Below are 21722 nucleotides of genomic sequence, written 5' to 3'. Positions count from 1 at the left end.
ATTTTTTAAAGCAATAGTATGTAAAAATGTAAAAACTTTAATTTTGACAAAAAGGAACTTGTAGATTAGAGAATTTTTTCCCTCAAAGTAGACATTTTACAAAGCAAACTCATTTCAATAATGCAATTTTAATATTTATGATGCCTACAGTGTTTCTTTTTTTCTGGGAATTAAAGAGATAATCTATCACACTCTTTGTGAGAAATATTTTTTTTAAAAAATAAGCAACACAAAAGAGTAAGTTTTAGCAGTGTTTTTTGTGTCAAAATGAGACTGTTCTTTCAATCCATTCCAGGTCATCTACGCTGGAGAAATGTATAGTTTATCTCATATGGCACCCAATGGTTGATATTTTGCGAAGTATGCACTTATGAAGGTGTACGTTTTTTATTATGATTGCATAGTGTTGATATTGAGATTTTTCTAAGTATTCACATTTATAAATTTGGAAGCCAAGATTCAAAGTACCTACAAAGTATCTACTTTTTAATAGAATCTTATCTGTAGATAATAAAGGCAGCCAAATGAATGACCTTATTTATTTATTTCTTAAGTCATAATAACAATTATTTAGGAACATTGTTTTCTTCTGCAGAACAGAAATGTACAAGTGATCTGAGATTTATGCATTGGAGTCACATTTTACTAAATTTGATTATTTTAAAATTATAAAACCAAGATTCATAAGTACCTATAAAGAAACTGCTTACTCATTTTGGGCAAACAAGACTTTTTGAAACTTTAACTAAGAATCATCCCACTAATAGATAGGGAATTTATTTTGGACAATCTTATCAGAGCTATTTTGGGAAAATGGCAAAATCTAACTTCAAATGACTTGACTGAAATAGCTAAAAATAACAGGATAAAAATGACTAAAAGTCATGGGCTCGTCCAGGATTTGAACCCGGGACCTCTCGCACCCAAAGCGAGAATCATACCCCTAGACCAACAAGCCACACAAAAGAACCTGTTTTGTTGTTTTTTTGGATTTTTTAAAGCAATAATAAGTAAATATTTAAAAACTTTAATTTTGACAAAAAGGAACTTGTAGAGTAGAGATTTTTTTTCCTCAAAATAGACATTTTACAAAGCAAACTCATTTCAATAATGCAATTTTAATATTTATGATGCCTACAGTGTTTCTTTTTTTCTGGGAATTAAAGAGATAATCTATCACACGCTATGTGAGAAATATTTTTTTTTAAAAAATAAGCAACACAAAAGAGTAAGTTTTAGCAGTGTTTTTTGTGTCAAAATGAGACTGTTCTTTCAATCCATTCCAGGTTATCTACGCTGGAGAAATGTATAGTTTATCTCATATGGCACCCAATGGTTGATATTTTGCGAAGTATGCACTTATGAAGGTATACGTTTTTTATTATGATTGCATAGTGTTGATATTGAGATTTTTCTAAGTATTCACATTTATAAATTTGGAAGCCAAGATTCAAAGTACGTAGAAAGTATCTACTTTTTAATAGAATCTCATCTGTAGATAATAAAGGCAGCCAAATGAATGACCTTATTTATTTATTTCTTAAGTCATAATAACATTTATTTAGGAACATTGTTTTCTTCTGGAGAAAAGAAATGTACAAGTGATCTGAGATTTATGCATTGGAGTCACATTTTACTAAATTTGCTTATTTTAAAATTATAAAACCAAGATTCATAAGTACCTATAAAGAAACTGCTTACTCATTTTGGGCAAACAAGACTTTTTGAAACTTTAACTAAGAATCATCCCACTAATAGATAAGGAATTTATTTTGGACAATCTTATCAGAGCTATTTTGGGAAAATGGCAAAATCTAACTTCAAATGCCTAGCTTGACTGAAATAGCTAAAAATAACAGGATAAAAATGACTAAAAGCCATGGGCTCGTCCGGGAGTTGAACCCGGGACCTCTCGCACCCGAAGCGAGAATCATACCCCTAGACCAACGAGCCACACAAAAGAACCTGTTTTGTTGTTTTTCCGGATTTTTTAAAGCAATAGTATGTAAAAATTTAAAAAATTTAATTTTGACAAAAAGGAACTTGTAGAGTAGAGAATTTTTTCCCTCAAAGTAGACATTTTACAAAGCAAACTCATTTCAATAATGCAATTTTAATATTTATGATGCCTACAGTGTTTCTTTTTTTCTGGGAGTTAAAGAGATAATCTATCACACTCTATGTGAGAAATATTTTTTTTTTTTATAAATAAGCAACACAAAAGAGTAAGTTTTAGCAGTGTTTTTTGTGTCAAAATGAGACTGTTCTTTCAATCCATTCCAGGCCATTTAGGCTGGAGAAATGTATAGTTTATCTCATATGGCACCCAATGGTTGATATTTTGCGAAGTATGCACTTATGAAAGTATACGTTTTTTATTATGATTGCATAGTGTTGATATTGAGATTTTTCTAAGTATTCACATTTATAAATTTGGAAGCCAAGATTCAAAGTACCTACAAAGTATCTACTTTTTAATAGAATCTTATCTGTAGATAATAAAGGCAGCCAAATGAATGACCTTATTTATTTATTTCTTAAGTTATAATAACATTTATTTAGGAACATTGTTTTCTTCTGCAGAACAGAAATGTACAAGTGATCTGAGATTTATGCATTGGAGTCACATTTTACTAAATTTGCTTATTTTAAAATTATAAAACCAAGATTCATAAGTACCTATAAAGAAACTGCTTACTCATTTTGGGCAAACAAGACTTTTTGAAACTTTAACTAAGAATCATCCCACTAATAGATAGGGAATTTATTTTAGACAATCTTATCAGAGCTATTTTGGGAAAATGGCAAAATCTAACTTCAAATGACTTGACTGAAATAGCTAAAAATAACAGGATAAAAATGACTAAAAGGCATGGGCTCGTCCGGGATTTGAACCCGGGACCTCTCGCACCCAAAGCGAGAATCATACCCCTAGACCAACAAGCCACACGAAAGAACCTGTTTTGTTGTTTTTTTGGGTTTTTTAAAGCAATAATAAGTAAAAATTTAAAAACTTTAATTTTGACAAAAAGGAACTTGTAGAGTAGAGATTTTTTTTCCTCAAAATAGACATTTTACAAAGCAAACTCATTTCAATAATGCAATTTTAATATTTATGATGCCTACAGTGTTTCTTTTTTTCTGGGAATTAAAGAGATAATCTATCACACTCTTTGTGAGAAATATTTTTTTTTAAAAATAAGCAACACAAAAGAGTAAGTTTTAGCAGTGTTTTTTTGTGTCAAAATGAGACTGTTCTTTCAATCCATTCCAGGTCATCTACGCTGGAGAAATGTATAGTTTATCTCATATGGCACCAAATGGTTGATATTTTGCGAAGTATGCACTTATGAAGGTATACGTTTTTTATTATGATTGCATAGTGTTGATATTGAGATTTTTCTAAGTATTCACATTTATAAATTTGGATGCCAAGATTCAAAGTACCAAGAAAGTATCTACTTTTTAATAGAATCTTATCTGTAGATAATAAAGGCAGCCAAATGAATGACCTTATTTATTTATTTCTTAAGTCATAATAACATTTATTTAGGAACATTGTTTTCTTCTGCAGAAAAGAAATGTACAAGTGATCTGAGATTTATGCATTGGAGTCACATTTTACTAAATTTGCTCATTTTAAAATCATAAAACCAAGATTCATAAGTACCTATAAAGAAACTGCTTACTCATTTTGGGCAAACAAGACTTTTTGAAACTTTAACTAAGAATCATCCCACTAATAGATAAGGAATTTATTTTGGACAATCTTATCAGAGCTATTTTGGGAAAATGGCAAAATCTAACTTCAAATGCCTAGCTTGACTGAAATAGCTAAAAATAACAGGATAAAAATGACTAAAAGTCTTGAGCTCGTCCGGGAGTTGAACCCGGGACCTCTTGCACCTGAAGCGAGAATCATACCCCTAGATCAACGAGCCACACAAGAGAACCTGTTTTGTTGTTTTTTCGGATTTTTTAAAGAAATAGTATGTAAAAATGTAAAAACTTTAATTTTGACAAAAAGGAACTTGTAGAGTAGAGAATTTTTTCCCTCAAAGTAGACATTTTACAAAGCAAACTCATTTCAATAATGCAATTTTAATATTTATGATGCCTACAGTGTTTCTTTTTTTCTGGGAATTAAAGAGATAATCTATCACACGCTATGTGAGAAATATTTTTTTTTTAGAAATAAGCAACACAAAAGAGTAAGTTTTAGCAGTGTTTTTTGTGTCAAAATGAGACTGTTCTTTCAATCCATTCCAGGTTATCTACGCTGGAGAAATGTATAGTTTATCTCATATGGCACCCAATGGTTGATATTTTGCGAAGTATGCACTTATGAAGGTATACGTTTTTTATTATGATTGCATAGTGTTGATATTGAGATTTTTCTAAGTATTCACATTTATAAATTTGGAAGCCAAGATTCAAAGTACGTAGAAAGTATCTACTTTTTAATAGAATCTCATCTGTAGATAATAAAGGCAGCCAAATGAATGACCTTATTTATTTATTTCTTAAGTCATAATAACATTTATTTAGGAACATTGTTTTCTTCTGCAGAAAAGAAATGTACAAGTGATCTGAGATTTATGCATAAGGAGTCACATTTTACTAAATTTGCTTATTTTAAAATTATAAAACCAAGATTCATAAGTACCTATAAAGAAACTGCTTACTCATTTTGGGCAAACAAGACTTTTTGAAACTTTAACTAAGAATCATCCCACTAATAGATAAGGAATTTATTTTGGACAATCTTATCAGAGCTATTTTGGGAAAATGGCAAAATCTAACTTCAAATGCCTAGCTTGACTGAAATAGCTAAAAATAACAGGATAAAAATGACTAAAAGCCATGGGCTCGTCCGGGAGTTGAACCCGGGACCTCTCGCACCCGAAGCGAGAATCATACCCCTAGACCAACGAGCCACACAAAAGAACCTGTTTTGTTGTTTTTCCGGATTTTTTAAAGCAATAGTATGTAAAAATTTAAAAAATTTAATTTTGACAAAAAGGAACTTGTAGAGTAGAGAATTTTTTCCCTCAAAGTAGACATTTTACAAAGCAAACTCATTTCAATAATGCAATTTTAATATTTATGATGCCTAGAGTGTTTCTTTTTTTCTGGGAATTAAAGAGATAATCTATCACACTCTTTGTGAGAAATATTTTTTTTTAAAAATAAGCAACACAAAAGAGTAAGTTTTAGCAGTGTTTTTTTGTGTCAAAATGAGACTGTTCTTTCAATCCATTCCAGGTCATCTACGCTGGAGAAATGTATAGTTTATCTCATATGGCACCAAATGGTTGATATTTTGCGAAGTATGCACTTATGAAGGTATACGTTTTTTATTATGATTGCATAGTGTTGATATTGAGATTTTTCTAAGTATTCACATTTATAAATTTGGAAGCCAAGATTCAAAGTACCAAGAAAGTATCTACTTTTTAATAGACTCTTATCTGTAGATAATAAAGGCAGCCAAATGAATGACCTTATTTATTTATTTCTTAAGTCATAATAACATTTATTTAGGAACATTGTTTTCTTCTGCAGAAAAGAAATGTACAAGTGATCTGAGATTTATGCATTGGAGTCACATTTTACTAAATTGCTCATTTTAAAATCATAAAACCAAGATTCATAAGTACCTATAAAGAAACTGCTTACTCATTTTGGGCAAACAAGACTTTTTGAAACTTTAACTAAGAATCATCCCACTAATAGATAAGGAATTTATTTTGGACAATCTTATCAGAGCTATTTTGGGAAAATGGCAAAATCTAACTTCAAATGCCTAGCTTGACTGAAATAGCTAAAAATAACAGGATAAAAATGACTAAAAGTCTTGAGCTCGTCCGGGAGTTGAACCCGGGACCTCTTGCACCCGAAGCGAGAATCATACCCCTAGATCAACGAGCCACACAAGAGAACCTGTTTTGTTGTTTTTTCGGATTTTTTAAAGCAATAGTATGTAAAAATGTAAAAACTTTAATTTTGACAAAAAGGAACTTGTAGAGTAGAGAATTTTTTCCCTCAAAGTAGACATTTTACAAAGCAAACTCATTTCAATAATGCAATTTTAATATTTATGATGCCTACAGTGTTTCTTTTTTTCTGGGAATTAAAGAGATAATCTATCACACGCTATGTGAGAAATATTTTTTTTTTAGAAATAAGCAACACAAAAGAGTAAGTTTTAGCAGTGTTTTTTGTGTCAAAATGAGACTGTTCTTTCAATCCATTCCAGGTTATCTACGCTGGAGAAATGTAAAGTTTATCTCATATGGCACCCAATGGTTGATATTTTGCGAAGTATGCACTTATGAAGGTATACGTTTTTTATTATGATTGCATAGTGTTGATATTGAGATTTTTCTAAGTATTCACATTTATAAATTTGGAAGCCAAGATTCAAAGTACGTAGAAAGTATCTACTTTTTAATAGAATCTCATCTGTAGATAATAAAGGCAGCCAAATGAATGACCTTATTTATTTATTTCTTAAGTCATAATAACATTTATTTAGGAACATTGTTTTCTTCTGCAGAAAAGAAATGTACAAGTGATCTGAGATTTATGCATTGGAGTCACATTTTACTAAATTTGCTTATTTTAAAATTATAAAACCAAGATTCATAAGTACCTATAAAGAAACTGCTTACTCATTTTGGGCAAACAAGACTTTTTGAAACTTTAACTAAGAATCATCCCACTAATAGATAAGGAATTTATTTTGGACAATCTTATCAGAGCTATTTTGGGAAAATGGCAAAATCTAACTTCAAATGCCTAGCTTGACTGAAATAGCTAAAAATAACAGGATAAAAATGACTAAAAGGCATGGGCTCGTCCGGGAGTTGAACCCAGGACCTCTCGCACCCGAAGCGAGAATCATACCCCTGGACCAACGAGCCACACAAAAGAACCTGTTTTGTTGTTTTTCCGGATTTTTTAAAGCAATAGTATGTAAAAATTTAAAAAATTTAATTTTGACAAAAAGGAACTTGTAGAGTAGAGAATTTTTTCCCTCAAAGTAGACATTTTACAAAGCAAACTCATTTCAATAATGCAATTTTAATATTTATGATGCCTACAGTGTTTCTTTTTTTCTGGGAATTAAAGAGATAATCTATCACACGCTATGTGAGAAATATTTTTTTTTTAGAAATAAGCAACACAAAAGAGTAAGTTTTAGCAGTGTTTTTTGTGTCAAAATGAGACTGTTCTTTTAATCCATTCCAGGTTATCTACGCTGGAGAAATGTATAGTTTATCTCATATGGCACCCAATGGTTGATATTTTGCGAAGTATGCACTTATGAAGGTATACGTTTTTTATTATGATTGCATAGTGTTGATATTGAGATTTTTCTAAGTATTCACATTTATAAATTTGGAAGCCAAGATTCAAAGTACCAAGAAAGTATCTACTTTTTAATAGAATCTTATCTGTAGATAATAAAGGCAGCCAAATGAATGACCTTATTTATTTATTTCTTAAGTCATAATAACATTTATTTAGGAACATTGTTTTCTTCTGCAGAAAAGAAATGTACAAGTGATCTGAGATTTATGCATTGGAGTCACATTTTACTAAATTTGCTTATTTTAAAATTATAAAACCAAGATTCATAAGTACCTATAAAGAAACTGCTTACTCATTTTGGGCAAACAAGACTTTTTGAAACTTTAACTAAGAATCATCCCACTAATAGATAAGGAATTTATTTTGGACAATCTTATCAGAGCTATTTTGGGAAAATGGCAAAATCTAACTTCAAATGCCTAGCTTGACTGAAATAGCTAAAAATAACAGGATAAAAATGACTAAAAGCCACGGGCTCGTCCGGTAGTTGAACCCGGGACCTCTCGCACCCGAAGCGAGAATCATACCCCTAGACCAACAAGCCACACAAAAGCACCTGTTTTGTTGTTTTTCCGGATTTTTTAAAGCAATAGTATGTAAAAATGTAAAAACTTTAATTTTGACAAAAAGGAACTTGTAGATTAGAGAATTTTTTCCCTCAAAGTAGACATTTTACAAAGCAAACTCATTTCAATAATGCAATTTTAATATTTATGATGCCTACAGTGTTTCTTTTTTTCTGGGAATTAAAGAGATAATCTATCACACTCTATGTGAGAAATATTTTTTTTTTTTATAAATAAGCAACACAAAAGAGTAAGTTTTAGCAGTGTTTTTTGTGTCAAAATGAGACTGTTCTTTCAATCCATTCCAGGTCATTTAGGCTGGAGAAATGTATAGTTTATCTCATATGGCACCCAATGGTTGATATTTTGCGAAGTATGCACTTATGAAGGTATACGTTTTTTATTATGATTGCATAGTGTTGATATTGAGATTTTTCTAAGTATTCACATTTATAAATTTGGAAGCCAAGATTCAAAGTACCTACAAAGTATCTACTTTTTAATAGAATCTTATCTGTAGATAATAAAGGCAGCCAAATGAATGACCTTATTTATTTATTTCTTAAGTTATAATAACATTTATTTAGGAACATTGTTTTCTTCTGCAGAACAGAAATGTACAAGTGATCTGAGATTTATGCATTGGAGTCACATTTTACTAAATTTCCTTATTTTAAAATTATAAAACCAAGATTCATAAGTACCTATAAAGAAACTGCTTACTCATTTTGGGCAAACAAGACTTTTTGAAACTTTAACTAAGAATCATCCCACTAATAGATAGGGAATTTACTTTGGACAATCTTATCAGAGCTATTTTGGGAAAATGGCAAAATCTAACTTCAAATGACTTGACTGAAATAGCTAAAAATAACAGGATAAAAATGACTAAAAGTCATGGGCTCGTCCGGGATTTGAACCCGGGACCTCTCGCACCCAAAGCGAGAATCATACCCCTAGACCAACGAGCCACAGAAAAGAACTTGTTTGGTTGTTTTTTCGGATTTTTTAAAGCAATAGTATGTAAAAATGTAAAAACTTTAATTTTGAAAAAAAAGGAACTTGTAGAGTAGAGAATTTTTTTCCTCAAAGTAGACATTTTACAAAGCAAACTCATTTCAATAATGCAATTTTAATATTTATGATGCCTACAGTGTTTTTTTTTTCTGGGAATTAAAGAGATAATCTATCACACTCTTTGTGAGAAATATTTTTTTTAAAAAATAAGCAACACAAAAGAGTAAGTTTTAGCAGTGTTTTTTGTGTCAAAATGAGACTGTTCTTTCAATCCATTCCAGGTCATCTACGCTGGAGAAATGTATAGTTTATCTCATATGGCACCCAATGGTTGATATTTTGCGAAGTATGCACTTATGAAGGTATACGTTTTTTATTATGATTGCATAGTGTTGATATTGAGATTTTTCTAAGTATTCACATTTATAAATTTGGAAGCCAAGATTCAAAGTACCAAGAAAGTATCTACTTTTTAATAGAATCTCATCTGTAGATAATAAAGGCAGCCAAATGAATGACCTTATTTATTTATTTCTTAAGTTATAATAACATTTATTTAGGAACATTGTTTTCTTTTGCAGAACAGAAATGTACAAGTGATCTGAGATTTATGCATTGGAGTCACATTTTACTAAAATTGCTTATTTTAAAATTATAAAACCAAGATTCATAAGTACCTATAAAGAAACTGCTTACTCATTTTGGGCAAACAAGACTTTTTGAAACTTTAACTAAGAATCATCCCACTAATAGATAAGGAATTTATTTTGGACAATCTTATCAGAGCTATTTTGGGAAAATGGCAAAATCTAACTTCAAATGCCTAGCTTGACTGAAATAGCTAAAAATAACAGGATAAAAATGACTAAAAGTCAGGGGCTCATCCAGGATTTGAACCCGGGACCTCTCGCACCCGAAGCGAGAATCATACCCCTAGACCAACGAGCCACACAAAAGAACCTGTTTTGTTGTTTTTTCGGATTTTTTAAAGCAATAGTATTTAAAAATATAAAAACTTTAATTTTGACAAAAAGGAACTTGTAGAGTAGAGAATTTTTTTCCTCAAAGTAGACATTTTACAAAGCAAACTCATTTCAATAATGCAATTTTAATATTTTTGATGCCTACAGTGTTTCTTTTTTTCTGGGAATTAAAGAGATAATCTATCATACTCTATGTGAGAAATATTTTTTTTTTACAAATAAACAACACAAAAGAATAAGTTTTAGCAGTGTTTTTTGTGTCAAAATGAGACTGTTCTTTCAATCCATTCCAGGTCATTTAGGCTGGAGAAATGTATAGTTTATCTCATATGGCACCCAATGGTTGATATTTTGCGAAGTATGCACTTATGAAAGTATACGTTTTTTATTATGATTGCATAGAGTTGATATTGAGATTTTTCTAAGTATTCACATTTATAAATTTGGAAGCCAAGATTCAAAGTACCAAGAAAGTATCTAATTTTTAATAGAATCTTATCTCTAGATAATAAAGGCAGCCAAATGAATGACCTTATTTATTTATTTCTTAAGTTATAATAACATTTATTTAGGAACATTGTTTTCTTCTACAGAACAGAAATGTACAAGTGATCTGAGATTTATGCATTGGAGTCACATTTTACTAAATTTGCTCATTTTAAAATCATAAAACCAAGATTCATAAGTACCTATAAAGAAACTGCTTACTCATTTTGGGCAAACAAGACTTTTTGAAACTTTAACTAAGAATCATCCCACTAATAGATAAGGAATTTATTTTGGACAATCTTATCAGAGCTATTTTGGGAAAATGGCAAAATCTAACTTCAAATGCCTAGCTTGACTGAAATAGCTAAAAATAACAGGATAAAAATGACTAAAAGCCATGGGCTCGTCCGGGAGTTGAACCCGGGACCTCTCGCACCCGAAGCAAGAATCATACCCCTAGACCAACGAGCCACACAAAAGAACCTGTTTTGTTGTTTTTCCGGATGTTTTAAAGCAATAGTATGTAAAAATTTAAAAAATTTAATTTTGACAAAAAGGAACTTGTAGAGTAGAGAATTTTTTCCCTCAAAGTAGACATTTTACAAAGCAAACTCATTTCAATAATGCAATTTTAATATTTATGATGCCTACAGTGTTTCTTTTTTTCTGGGAGTTAAAGAGATAATCTATCACACTCTATGTGAGAAATATTTTTTTTTTTTATAAATAAGCAACACAAAAGAGTAAGTTTTAGCAGTGTTTTTTGTGTCAAAATGAGACTGTTCTTTCAATCCATTCCAGGTCATCTACGCTGGAGAAATGTATAGTTTATCTCATATGGCACCAAATGGTTGATATTTTGCGAAGTATGCACTTATGAAGGTATACGTTTTTTATTATGATTGCATAGTGTTGATATTGAGATTTTTCTAAGTATTCACATTTATAAATTTGGAAGCCAAGATTCAAAGTACCAAGAAAGTATCTACTTTTTAATAGAATCTTATCTGTAGATAATAAAGGCAGCCAAATGAATGACCTTATTTATTTATTTCTTAAGTCATAATAACATTTATTTAGGAACATTGTTTTCTTCTGCAGAAAAAAAATGTACAAGTGATCTGAGATTTATGCATTGGAGTCACATTTTACTAAATTTGCTCATTTTAAAATCATAAAACCAAGATTCATAAGTACCTATAAAGAAACTGCTTACTCATTTTGGGCAAACAAGACTTTTTGAAACTTTAACTAAGAATCATCCCACTAATAGATAAGGAATTTATTTTGGACAATCTTATCAGAGCTATTTTGGGAAAATGGCAAAATCTAACTTCAAATGCCTAGCTTGACTGAAATAGCTAAAAATAACAGGATAAAAATGACTAAAAGGCATGGGCTCGTCCAGGAGTTGAACCCGGGACCTCTCGCACCCGAAGCGAGAATCATACCCCTAGACCAACGAGCCACACAAAAGAACCTGTTTTGTTGTTTTTCCGGATTTTTTAAAGCAATAGTATGTAAAAATTTAAAAAATTTAATTTTGACAAAAAGGAACTTGTAGAGTAGAGAATTTTTTCCCTCAAAGTAGACATTTTACAAAGCAAACTCATTTCAATAATGCAATTTTAATATTTATGATGCCTACAGTGTTTCTTTTTTTCTGGGAATTAAAGAGATAATCTATCACACTCTTTGTGAGAAATATTTTTTTTAAAAAATAAGCAACACAAAAGAGTAAGTTTTAGCAGTGTTTTTTGTGTGAAAATGAGACTGTTCTTTCAATCCATTCCAGGTCATCTACGCTGGAGAAATGTATAGTTTATCTCATATGGCACCCAATGGTTGATATTTTGCGAAGTATGCACTTATGAAGGTATACGTTTTTTATTATGATTGCATAGTGTTGATATTGAGATTTTTCTAAGTATTCACATTTATAAATTTGGAAGCCAAGATTCAAAGTACCAAGAAAGTATCTACTTTTTAATAGAATCTTATCTGTAGATAATAAAGGCAGCCAAATGAATGACCTTATTTATTTATTTCTTAAGTTATAATAACATTTATTTAGGAACATTGTTTTCTTCTGCAGAACAGAAATGTACAAGTGATCTGAGATTTATGCATTGGAGTCACATTTTACTAAATTTGATTATTTTAAAATTATAAAACCAAGATTCATAAGTACCTATAAAGAAACTGCTTACTCATTTTGGGCAAACAAGACTTTTTGAAACTTTAACTAAGAATCATCCCACTAATAGATAAGGAATTTATTTTGGACAATCTTATCAGAGCTATTTGGGAAAAATGGCAAAATCTAACTTCAAATGCCTAGCTTGACTGAAATAGCTAAAAAATCCAGGATAAAAATGACTAAAATTCATGGGCTCGTCCGGGATTTGAACCCAGGACCTCTCGCACCCAAAGCGAGAATCATACCCCTAGACCAACAAGCCACACGAAAGAAACGGATTTGTTGTTTTTCAGATTTTTTAAAGCAATAATAAGTAAAAATTTAAAAACTTTAATTTTGACAAAAAGGAACTTGTAGAGTAGAGATTTTTTTTCCTCAAAGTAGACATTTTAGAAAGCAAACTCATTTCAATAATGAAATTTTAATATTTATGATGCCTACAGTGTTTCTTTTTTTCTGGGAATTAAAGAGATAATCTATCACACGCTATGTGAGAAATATTTTTTTTTTAGAAATAAGCAACACAAAAGAGTAAGTTTTAGCAGTGTTTTTTGTGTCAAAATGAGACTGTTCTTTCAATCCATTCCAGGTTATCTACGCTGGAGAAATGTATAGTTTATCTCATATGGCACCCAATGGTTGATATTTTGCGAAGTATGCACTTATGAAGGTATACGTTTTTTATTATGATTGCATAGTGTTGATATTGAGATTTTTCTAAGTATTCACATTTATAAATTTGGAAGCCAAGATTCAAAGTACCAAGAAAGTATCTACTTTTTAATAGAATCTTATCTGTAGATAATAAAGGCAGCCAAATGAATGACCTTATTTATTTATTTCTTAAGTCATAATAACATTTATTTAGGAACATTGTTTTCTTCTGCAGAAAAGAAATGTACAAGTGATCTGAGATTTATGCATTGGAGTCACATTTTACTAAATTTGCTTATTTTAAAATTATAAAACCAAGATTCATAAGTACCTATAAAGAAACTGCTTACTCATTTTGGGCAAACAAGACTTTTTGAAACTTTAACTAAGAATCATCCCACTAATAGATAAGGAATTTATTTTGGACAATCTTATCAGAGCTATTTTGGGAAAATGGCAAAATCTAACTTCAAATGCCTAGCTTGACTGAAATAGCTAAAAATAACAGGATAAAAATGACTAAAAGCCACGGGCTCGTCCGGTAGTTGAACCCGGGACCTCTCGCACCCGAAGCGAGAATCATACCCCTAGACCAACAAGCCACACAAAAGAACCTGTTTTGTTGTTTTTCCGGATTTTTTAAAGCAATAGTATGTAAAAATGTAAAAACTTTAATTTTGACAAAAAGGAACTTGTAGATTAGAGAATTTTTTCCCTCAAAGTAGACATTTTACAAAGCAAACTCATTTCAATAATGCAATTTTAATATTTATGATGCCTACAGTGTTTCTTTTTTTCTGGGAATTAAAGAGATAATCTATCACACTCTATGTGAGAAATATTTTTTTTTTATAAATAAGCAACACAAAAGAGTAAGTTTTAGCAGTGTTTTTTTGTCAAAATGAGACTGTTCTTTCAATCCATTCCAGGTCATTTAGGCTGGAGAAATGTATAGTTTATCTCATATGGCACCCAATGGTTGATATTTTGCGAAGTATGCACTTATGAAGGTATACGTTTTTTATTATGATTGCATAGTGTTGATATTGAGATTTTTCTAAGTATTCACATTTATAAATTTGGAAGCCAAGATTCAAAGTACCTACAAAGTATCTACTTTTTAATAGAATCTTATCTGTAGATAATAAAGGCAGCCAAATGAATGACCTTATTTATTTATTTCTTAAGTTATAATAACATTTATTTAGGAACATTGTTTTCTTCTGCAGAACAGAAATGTACAAGTGATCTGAGATTTATGCATTGGAGTCACATTTTACTAAATTTCCTTATTTTAAAATTATAAAACCAAGATTCATAAGTACCTATAAAGAAACTGCTTACTCATTTTGGGCAAACAAGACTTTTTGAAACTTTAACTAAGAATCATCCCACTAATAGATAGGGAATTTACTTTGGACAATCTTATCAGAGCTATTTAGGGAAAATGGCAAAATCTAACTTCAAATGACTTGACTGAAATAGCTAAAAATAACAGGATAAAAATGACTAAAAGTCATGGGCTCGTCCAGGATTTGAACCCGGGACCTCTCGCACCCAAAGCGAGAATCATACCCCTAGACCAACGAGCCACAGAAAAGAACTTGTTTGGTTGTTTTTTCGGATTTTTTAAAGCAATAGTATGTAAAAATGTAAAAACTTTAATTTTGAAAAAAAAGGAACTTGTAGAGTAGAGAATTTTTTTCCTCAAAGTAGACATTTTACAAAGCAAACTCATTTCAATAATGCAATTTTAATATTTATGATGCCTACAGTGTTTTTTTTTTCTGGGAATTAAAGAGATAATCTATCACACTCTTTGTGAGAAATATTTTTTTTAAAAAATAAGCAACACAAAAGAGTAAGTTTTAGCAGTGTTTTTTGTGTCAAAATGAGACTGTTCTTTCAATCCATTCCAGGTCATCTACGCTGGAGAAATGTATAGTTTATCTCATATGGCACCCAATGGTTGATATTTTGCGAAGTATGCACTTATGAAGGTATACGTTTTTTATTATGATTGCATAGTGTTGATATTGAGATTTTTCTAAGTATTCACATTTATAAATTTGGAAGCCAAGATTCAAAGTACCAAGAAAGTATCTACTTTTTAATAGAATCTCATCTGTAGATAATAAAGGCAGCCAAATGAATGACCTTATTTATTTATTTCTTAAGTTATAATAACATTTATTTAGGAACATTGTTTTCTTTTGCAGAACAGAAATGTACAAGTGATCTCAGATTTATGCATTGGAGTCACATTTTACTAAAATTGCTTATTTTAAAATTATAAAACCAAGATTCATAAGTACCTATAAAGAAACTGCTTACTCATTTTGGGCAAACAAGACTTTTTGAAACTTTAACTAAGAATCATCCCACTAATAGATAAGGAATTTATTTTGGACAATCTTATCAGAGCTATTTTGGGAAAATGGCAAAATCTAACTTCAAATGCCTAGCTTGACTGAAATAGCTAAAAATAACAGGATAAAAATGACTAAAAGTCAGGGGCTCATCCAGGATTTGAACCCGGGACCTCTCGCACCCGAAGCGAGAATCATACCCCTAGACCAACGAGCCACACAAAAGAACCTGTTTTGTTGTTTTTTCGGATTTTTTAAAGCAATAGTATTTAAAAATATAAAAACTTTAATTTTGACAAAAAGGAACTTGTAGAGTAGAGAATTTTTTTCCTCAAAGTAGACATTTTACAAAGCAAACTCATTTCAATAATGCAATTTTAATATTTTTGATGCCTACAGTGTTTCTTTTTTTCTGGGAATTAAAGAGATAATCTATCATACTCTATGTGAGAAATATTTTTTTTTACAAATAAACAACACAAAAGAATAAGTTTTAGCAGTGTTTTTTGTGTCAAAATGAGACTGTTCTTTCAATCCATTCCAGGTCATTTAGGCTGGAGAAATGTATAGTTTATCTCATATGGCACCCAATGGTTGATATTTTGCGAAGTATGCACTTATGAAAGTATACGTTTTTTATTATGATTGCATAGAGTTGATATTGAGATTTTTCTAAGTATTCACATTTATAAATTTGGAAGCCAAGATTCAAAGTACCAAGAAAGTATCTAATTTTTAATAGAATCTTATCTCTAGATAATAAAGGCAGCCAAATGAATGACCTTATTTATTTATTTCTTAAGTTATAATAACATTTATTTAGGAACATTGTTTTCTTCTACAGAACAGAAATGTACAAGTGATCTGAGATTTATGCATTGGAATCACATTTTACTAAATTTGCTCATTTTAAAATCATAAAACCAAGATTCATAAGTACCTATAAAGAAACTGCTTACTCATTTTGGGCAAACAAGACTTTTTGAAACTTTAACTAAGAATCATCCCACTAATAGATAAGGAATTTATTTTGGACAATCTTATCAGAGCTATTTTGGGAAAATGGCAAAATCTAACTTCAAATGCCTAGCTTGACTGAAATAGCTAAAAATAACAGGATAAAAATGACTAAAAGTCATGAGCTCGTCCGGGAGTTGAACCCGGGACCTCTCGCACCCGAAGCGAGAATCATACCCCTAGATCAACGAGCCACACAAGAGAACCTGTTTTGTTGTTTTTTCGGATTTTTTAAAGCAATAGTATGTAAAAATGTAAAAACTTTAATTTTGACAAAAAGGAACTTGTAGAGTAGAGAATTTTTTCCCTCAAAGTAGACATTTTACAAAGCAAACTCATTTCAATAATGCAATTTTAATATTTATGATGCCTACAGTGTTTCTTTTTTTCTGGGAATTAAAGAGATAATCTATCACACGCTATGTGAGAAATATTTTTTTTTTAGAAATAAGCAACACAAAAGAGTAAGTTTTAGCAGTGTTTTTTGTGTCAAAATGAGACTGTTCTTTCAATCCATTCCAGGTTATCTACGCTGGAGAAATGTATAGTTTATCTCATATGGCACCCAATGGTTGATATTTTGCGAAGTATGCACTTATAAAGGTATACGTTTTTTATTATGATTGCATAGTGTTGATATTGAGATTTTTCTAAGTATTCACATTTATAAATTTGGAAGCCAAGATTCAAAGTACGTAGAAAGTATCTACTTTTTAATAGAATCTCATCTGTAGATAATAAAGGCAGCCAAATGAATGACCTTATTTATTTATTTCTTAAGTCATAATAACATTTATTTAGGAACATTGTTTTCTTCTGCAGAAAAGAAATGTACAAGTGATCTGAGATTTATGCATTGGAGTCACATTTTACTAAATTTGCTTATTTTAAAATTATAAAACCAAGATTCATAAGTACCTATAAAGAAACTGCTTACTCATTTTGGGCAAACAAGACTTTTTGAAACTTTAACTAAGAATCATCCCACTAATAGATAAGGAATTTATTTTGGACAATCTTATCAGAGCTATTTTGGGAAAATGGCAAAATCTAACTTCAAATGCCTAGCTTGACTGAAATAGCTAAAAATAACAGGATAAAAATGACTAAAAGCCATGGGCTCGTCCGGGAGTTGAACCCGGGACCTCTCGCACCCGAAGCGAGAATCATACCCCTAGACCAACGAGCCACACAAAAGAACCTGTTTTGTTGTTTTTCCGGATGTTTTAAAGCAATAGTATGTAAAAATTTAAAAAATTTAATTTTGACAAAAAGGAACTTGTAGAGTAGAGAATTTTTTCCCTCAAAGTAGACATTTTACAAAGCAAACTCATTTCAATAATGCAATTTTAATATTTATGATGCCTACAGTGTTTCTTTTTTTCTGGGAGTTAAAGAGATAATCTATCACACTCTATGTGAGAAATATTTTTTTTTTTATAAATAAGCAACACAAAAGAGTAAGTTTTAGCAGTGTTTTTTGTGTCAAAATGAGACTGTTCTTTCAATCCATTCCAGGCCATTTAGGCTGGAGAAATGTATAGTTTATCTCATATGGCACCCAATGGTTGATATTTTGCGAAGTATGCACTTATGAAAGTATACGTTTTTTATTATGATTGCATAGAGTTGATATTGAGATTTTTCTAAGTATTCACATTTATAAATTTGGAAGCCAAGATTCAAAGTACCAAGAAAGTATCTACTTTTTAATAGAATCTTATCTGTAGATAATAAAGGCAGCCAAATGAATGACCTTATTTATTTATTTCTTAAGTTATAATAACATTTATTTAGGAACATTGTTTTCTTCTGCAGAACAGAAATGTAGAAGTGATCTGAGATTTATGCATTGGAGTCACATTTTACTAAATTTGCTTATTTTAAAATTATAAAACCAAGATTCATAAGTACCTATAAAGAAACTGCTTACTCATTTTGGGCAAACAAGACTTTTTGAAACTTTAACTAAGAATCATCCCACTAATAGATAAGGAATTTATTTTGGACAATCTTATCAGAGCTATTTGGGAAAAATGGCAAAATCTAACTTCAAATGCCTAGCTTGACTGAAATAGCTAAAAAATCCAGGATAAAAATGACTAAAATTCATGGGCTCGTCCGGGATTTGAACCCGGGACCTCTTGCACCCAAAGCGAGAATCATACCCCTAGACCAACAAGCCACACGAAAGAAGCGGATTTGTTGTTTTTCGGATTTTTTAAAGCAATAATAAGTAAAAATTTAAAAACTTTAATTTTGACAAAAAGGAACTTGTAGAGTAGAGATTTTTTTTCCTCAAAGTAGACATTTTAGAAAGCAAACTCATTTCAATAATGAAATTTTAATATTTATGATGCCTACAGTGTTTCTTTTTTTCTGGGAATTAAAGAGATAATCTATCACACGCTATGTGAGAAATATTTTTTTTTTAGAAATAAGCAACACAAAAGAGTAAGTTTTAGCAGTGTTTTTTGTGTCAAAATGAGACTGTTCTTTCAATCCATTCCAGGTTATCTACGCTGGAGAAATGTATAGTTTATCTCATATGGCACCCAATGGTTGATATTTTGCGAAGTATGCACTTATAAAGGTATACGTTTTTTATTATGATTGCATAGTGTTGATATTGAGATTTTTCTAAGTATTCACATTTATAAATTTGGAAGCCAAGATTCAAAGTACGTAGAAAGTATCTACTTTTTAATAGAATCTCATCTGTAGATAATAAAGGCAGCCAAATGAATGACCTTATTTATTTATTTCTTAAGTCATAATAACATTTATTTAGGAACATTGTTTTCTTCTGCAGAAAAGAAATGTACAAGTGATCTGAGATTTATGCATTGGAGTCACATTTTACTAAATTTGCTTATTTTAAAATTATAAAACCAAGATTCATAAGTACCTATAAAGAAACTGCTTACTCATTTTGGGCAAACAAGACTTTTTGAAACTTTAACTAAGAATCATCCCACTAATAGATAAGGAATTTATTTTGGACAATCTTATCAGAGCTATTTTGGGAAAATGGCAAAATCTAACTTCAAATGCCTAGCTTGACTGAAATAGCTAAAAATAACAGGATAAAAATGACTAAAAGCCATGGGCTCGTCCGGGAGTTGAACCCGGGACCTCTCGCACCCGAAGCGAGAATCATACCCCTAGACCAACGAGCCACACAAAAGAACCTGTTTTGTTGTTTTTCCGGATGTTTTAAAGCAATAGTATGTAAAAATTTAAAAAATTTAATTTTGACAAAAAGGAACTTGTAGAGTAGAGAATTTTTTCCCTCAAAGTAGACATTTTACAAAGCAAACTCATTTCAATAATGCAATTTTAATATTTATGATGCCTACAGTGTTTCTTTTTTTCTGGGAGTTAAAGAGATAATCTATCACACTCTATGTGAGAAATATTTTTTTTTTTATAAATAAGCAACACAAAAGAGTAAGTTTTAGCAGTGTTTTTTGTGTCAAAATGAGACTGTTCTTTCAATCCATTCCAGGCCATTTAGGCTGGAGAAATGTATAGTTTATCTCATATGGCACCCAATGGTTGATATTTTGCGAAGTATGCACTTATGAAAGTATACGTTTTTTATTATGATTGCATAGAGTTGATATTGAGATTTTTCTAAGTATTCACATTTATAAATTTGGAAGCCAAGATTCAAAGTACCAAGAAAGTATCTACTTTTTAATAGAATCTTATCTGTAGATAATAAAGGCAGCCAAATGAATGACCTTATTTATTTATTTCTTAAGTTATAATAACATTTATTTAGGAACATTGTTTTCTTCTGCAGAACAGAAATGTAGAAGTGATCTGAGATTTATGCATTGGAGTCACATTTTACTAAATTTGCTTATTTTAAAATTATAAAACCAAGATTCATAAGTACCTATAAAGAAACTGCTTACTCATTTTGGGCAAACAAGACTTTTTGAAACTTTAACTAAGAATCATCCCACTAATAGATAAGGAATTTATTTTGGACAATCTTATCAGAGCTATTTGGGAAAAATGGCAAAATCTAACTTCAAATGCCTAGCTTGACTGAAATAGCTAAAAAATCCAGGATAAAAATGACTAAAATTCATGGGCTCGTCCGGGATTTGAACCCGGGACCTCTTGCACCCAAAGCGAGAATCATACCCCTAGACCAACAAGCCACACGAAAGAAGCAGATTTGTTGTTTTTCGGATTTTTTAAAGCAATAATAAGTAAAAATTTAAAAACTTTAATTTTGACAAAAAGGAACTTGTAGAGTAGAGTTTTTTTTTCCTCAAAGTAGACATTTTAGAAAGCAAACTCATTTCAATAATGAAATTTTAATATTTATGATGCCTACAGTGTTTCTTTTTTTCTGGGAATTAAAGAGATAATCTATCACACGCTATGTGAGAAATATTTTTTTTTTAGAAATAAGCAACACAAAAGAGTAAGTTTTAGCAGTGTTTTTTGTGTCAAAATGAGACTGTTCTTTCAATCCATTCCAGGTTATCTACGCTGGAGAAATGTATAGTTTATCTCATATGGCACCCAATGGTTGATATTTTGCGAAGTATGCACTTATGAAGGTATACGTTTTTTATTATAAGGTATACGTTTTTTATTATGATTGCATAGTGTTGATATTGAGATTTTTCTAAGTATTCACATTTATAAATTTAGAAGCCAAGATTCAAAGTACCAAGAAAGTATCTACTTTTTAATAGAATCTTATCTGTAGATAATAAAGGCAGCCAAATGAATGACCTTATTTATTTATTTATTTCTTAAGTCATAATAACATTTATTTAGGAACATTGTTTTCTTCTGCAGAAAAGAAATGTACAAGTGATCTGAGATTTATGCATTGGAGTCACATTTTACTAAATTTGCTTATTTTAAAATTATAAAACCAAGATTCATAAGTACCTATAAAGAAACTGCTTACTCATTTTGGGCAAACAAGACTTTTTGAAACTTTAACTAAGAATCATCCCACTAATAGATAAGGAATTTATTTTGGACAATCTTATCAGAGCTATTTTGGGAAAATGGC

At 30.4% G+C, this 21722-nt stretch overlaps 17 non-coding genes across 17 annotated transcripts; all 17 read right to left on the bottom strand.

Moving 5' to 3' along the window:
* Positions 1 to 886: 886 nt before the first annotated feature.
* TRNAP-UGG (transfer RNA proline (anticodon UGG)) lies at positions 887 to 958 on the bottom strand. The gene has a single exon. It is a non-coding gene; the product is annotated as a tRNA-Pro (tRNA).
* A 923-nt stretch (positions 959 to 1881) lies between these two features.
* TRNAP-CGG (transfer RNA proline (anticodon CGG)) lies at positions 1882 to 1953 on the bottom strand. Its single transcript has one exon. It is a non-coding gene; the product is annotated as a tRNA-Pro (tRNA).
* Positions 1954 to 2874: 921 nt separating this feature from the next.
* TRNAP-UGG (transfer RNA proline (anticodon UGG)) lies at positions 2875 to 2946 on the bottom strand. The gene has a single exon. It is a non-coding gene; the product is annotated as a tRNA-Pro (tRNA).
* A 1919-nt stretch (positions 2947 to 4865) lies between these two features.
* TRNAP-CGG (transfer RNA proline (anticodon CGG)) lies at positions 4866 to 4937 on the bottom strand. The gene has a single exon. It is a non-coding gene; the product is annotated as a tRNA-Pro (tRNA).
* A 1917-nt stretch (positions 4938 to 6854) lies between these two features.
* On the bottom strand, positions 6855 to 6926 carry TRNAP-CGG (transfer RNA proline (anticodon CGG)). The gene has a single exon. It is a non-coding gene; the product is annotated as a tRNA-Pro (tRNA).
* Positions 6927 to 8842: 1916 nt separating this feature from the next.
* TRNAP-UGG (transfer RNA proline (anticodon UGG)) lies at positions 8843 to 8914 on the bottom strand. The gene has a single exon. It is a non-coding gene; the product is annotated as a tRNA-Pro (tRNA).
* Positions 8915 to 9836: 922 nt separating this feature from the next.
* On the bottom strand, positions 9837 to 9908 carry TRNAP-CGG (transfer RNA proline (anticodon CGG)). Its single transcript has one exon. It is a non-coding gene; the product is annotated as a tRNA-Pro (tRNA).
* Positions 9909 to 10831: 923 nt separating this feature from the next.
* Positions 10832 to 10903, bottom strand: TRNAP-CGG (transfer RNA proline (anticodon CGG)). Its single transcript has one exon. It is a non-coding gene; the product is annotated as a tRNA-Pro (tRNA).
* A 925-nt stretch (positions 10904 to 11828) lies between these two features.
* Positions 11829 to 11900, bottom strand: TRNAP-CGG (transfer RNA proline (anticodon CGG)). The gene has a single exon. It is a non-coding gene; the product is annotated as a tRNA-Pro (tRNA).
* Positions 11901 to 12822: 922 nt separating this feature from the next.
* On the bottom strand, positions 12823 to 12894 carry TRNAP-UGG (transfer RNA proline (anticodon UGG)). The gene has a single exon. It is a non-coding gene; the product is annotated as a tRNA-Pro (tRNA).
* A 1912-nt stretch (positions 12895 to 14806) lies between these two features.
* TRNAP-UGG (transfer RNA proline (anticodon UGG)) lies at positions 14807 to 14878 on the bottom strand. Its single transcript has one exon. It is a non-coding gene; the product is annotated as a tRNA-Pro (tRNA).
* Positions 14879 to 15800: 922 nt separating this feature from the next.
* Positions 15801 to 15872, bottom strand: TRNAP-CGG (transfer RNA proline (anticodon CGG)). The gene has a single exon. It is a non-coding gene; the product is annotated as a tRNA-Pro (tRNA).
* A 921-nt stretch (positions 15873 to 16793) lies between these two features.
* On the bottom strand, positions 16794 to 16866 carry TRNAP-CGG (transfer RNA proline (anticodon CGG)). The gene has a single exon. It is a non-coding gene; the product is annotated as a tRNA-Pro (tRNA).
* A 923-nt stretch (positions 16867 to 17789) lies between these two features.
* Positions 17790 to 17861, bottom strand: TRNAP-CGG (transfer RNA proline (anticodon CGG)). Its single transcript has one exon. It is a non-coding gene; the product is annotated as a tRNA-Pro (tRNA).
* Positions 17862 to 18785: 924 nt separating this feature from the next.
* On the bottom strand, positions 18786 to 18857 carry TRNAP-UGG (transfer RNA proline (anticodon UGG)). The gene has a single exon. It is a non-coding gene; the product is annotated as a tRNA-Pro (tRNA).
* Positions 18858 to 19779: 922 nt separating this feature from the next.
* On the bottom strand, positions 19780 to 19851 carry TRNAP-CGG (transfer RNA proline (anticodon CGG)). The gene has a single exon. It is a non-coding gene; the product is annotated as a tRNA-Pro (tRNA).
* A 924-nt stretch (positions 19852 to 20775) lies between these two features.
* TRNAP-UGG (transfer RNA proline (anticodon UGG)) lies at positions 20776 to 20847 on the bottom strand. Its single transcript has one exon. It is a non-coding gene; the product is annotated as a tRNA-Pro (tRNA).
* Between the last annotated feature and the right edge of the window lie 875 nt (positions 20848 to 21722).

This window comes from Mixophyes fleayi, chromosome 6 (assembly GCF_038048845.1).
Source record: "Mixophyes fleayi isolate aMixFle1 chromosome 6, aMixFle1.hap1, whole genome shotgun sequence".
Lineage (NCBI taxonomy): Eukaryota > Metazoa > Chordata > Amphibia > Anura > Limnodynastidae > Mixophyes > Mixophyes fleayi.
This window is presented reverse-complemented; position numbering and strand designations above follow the sequence as displayed.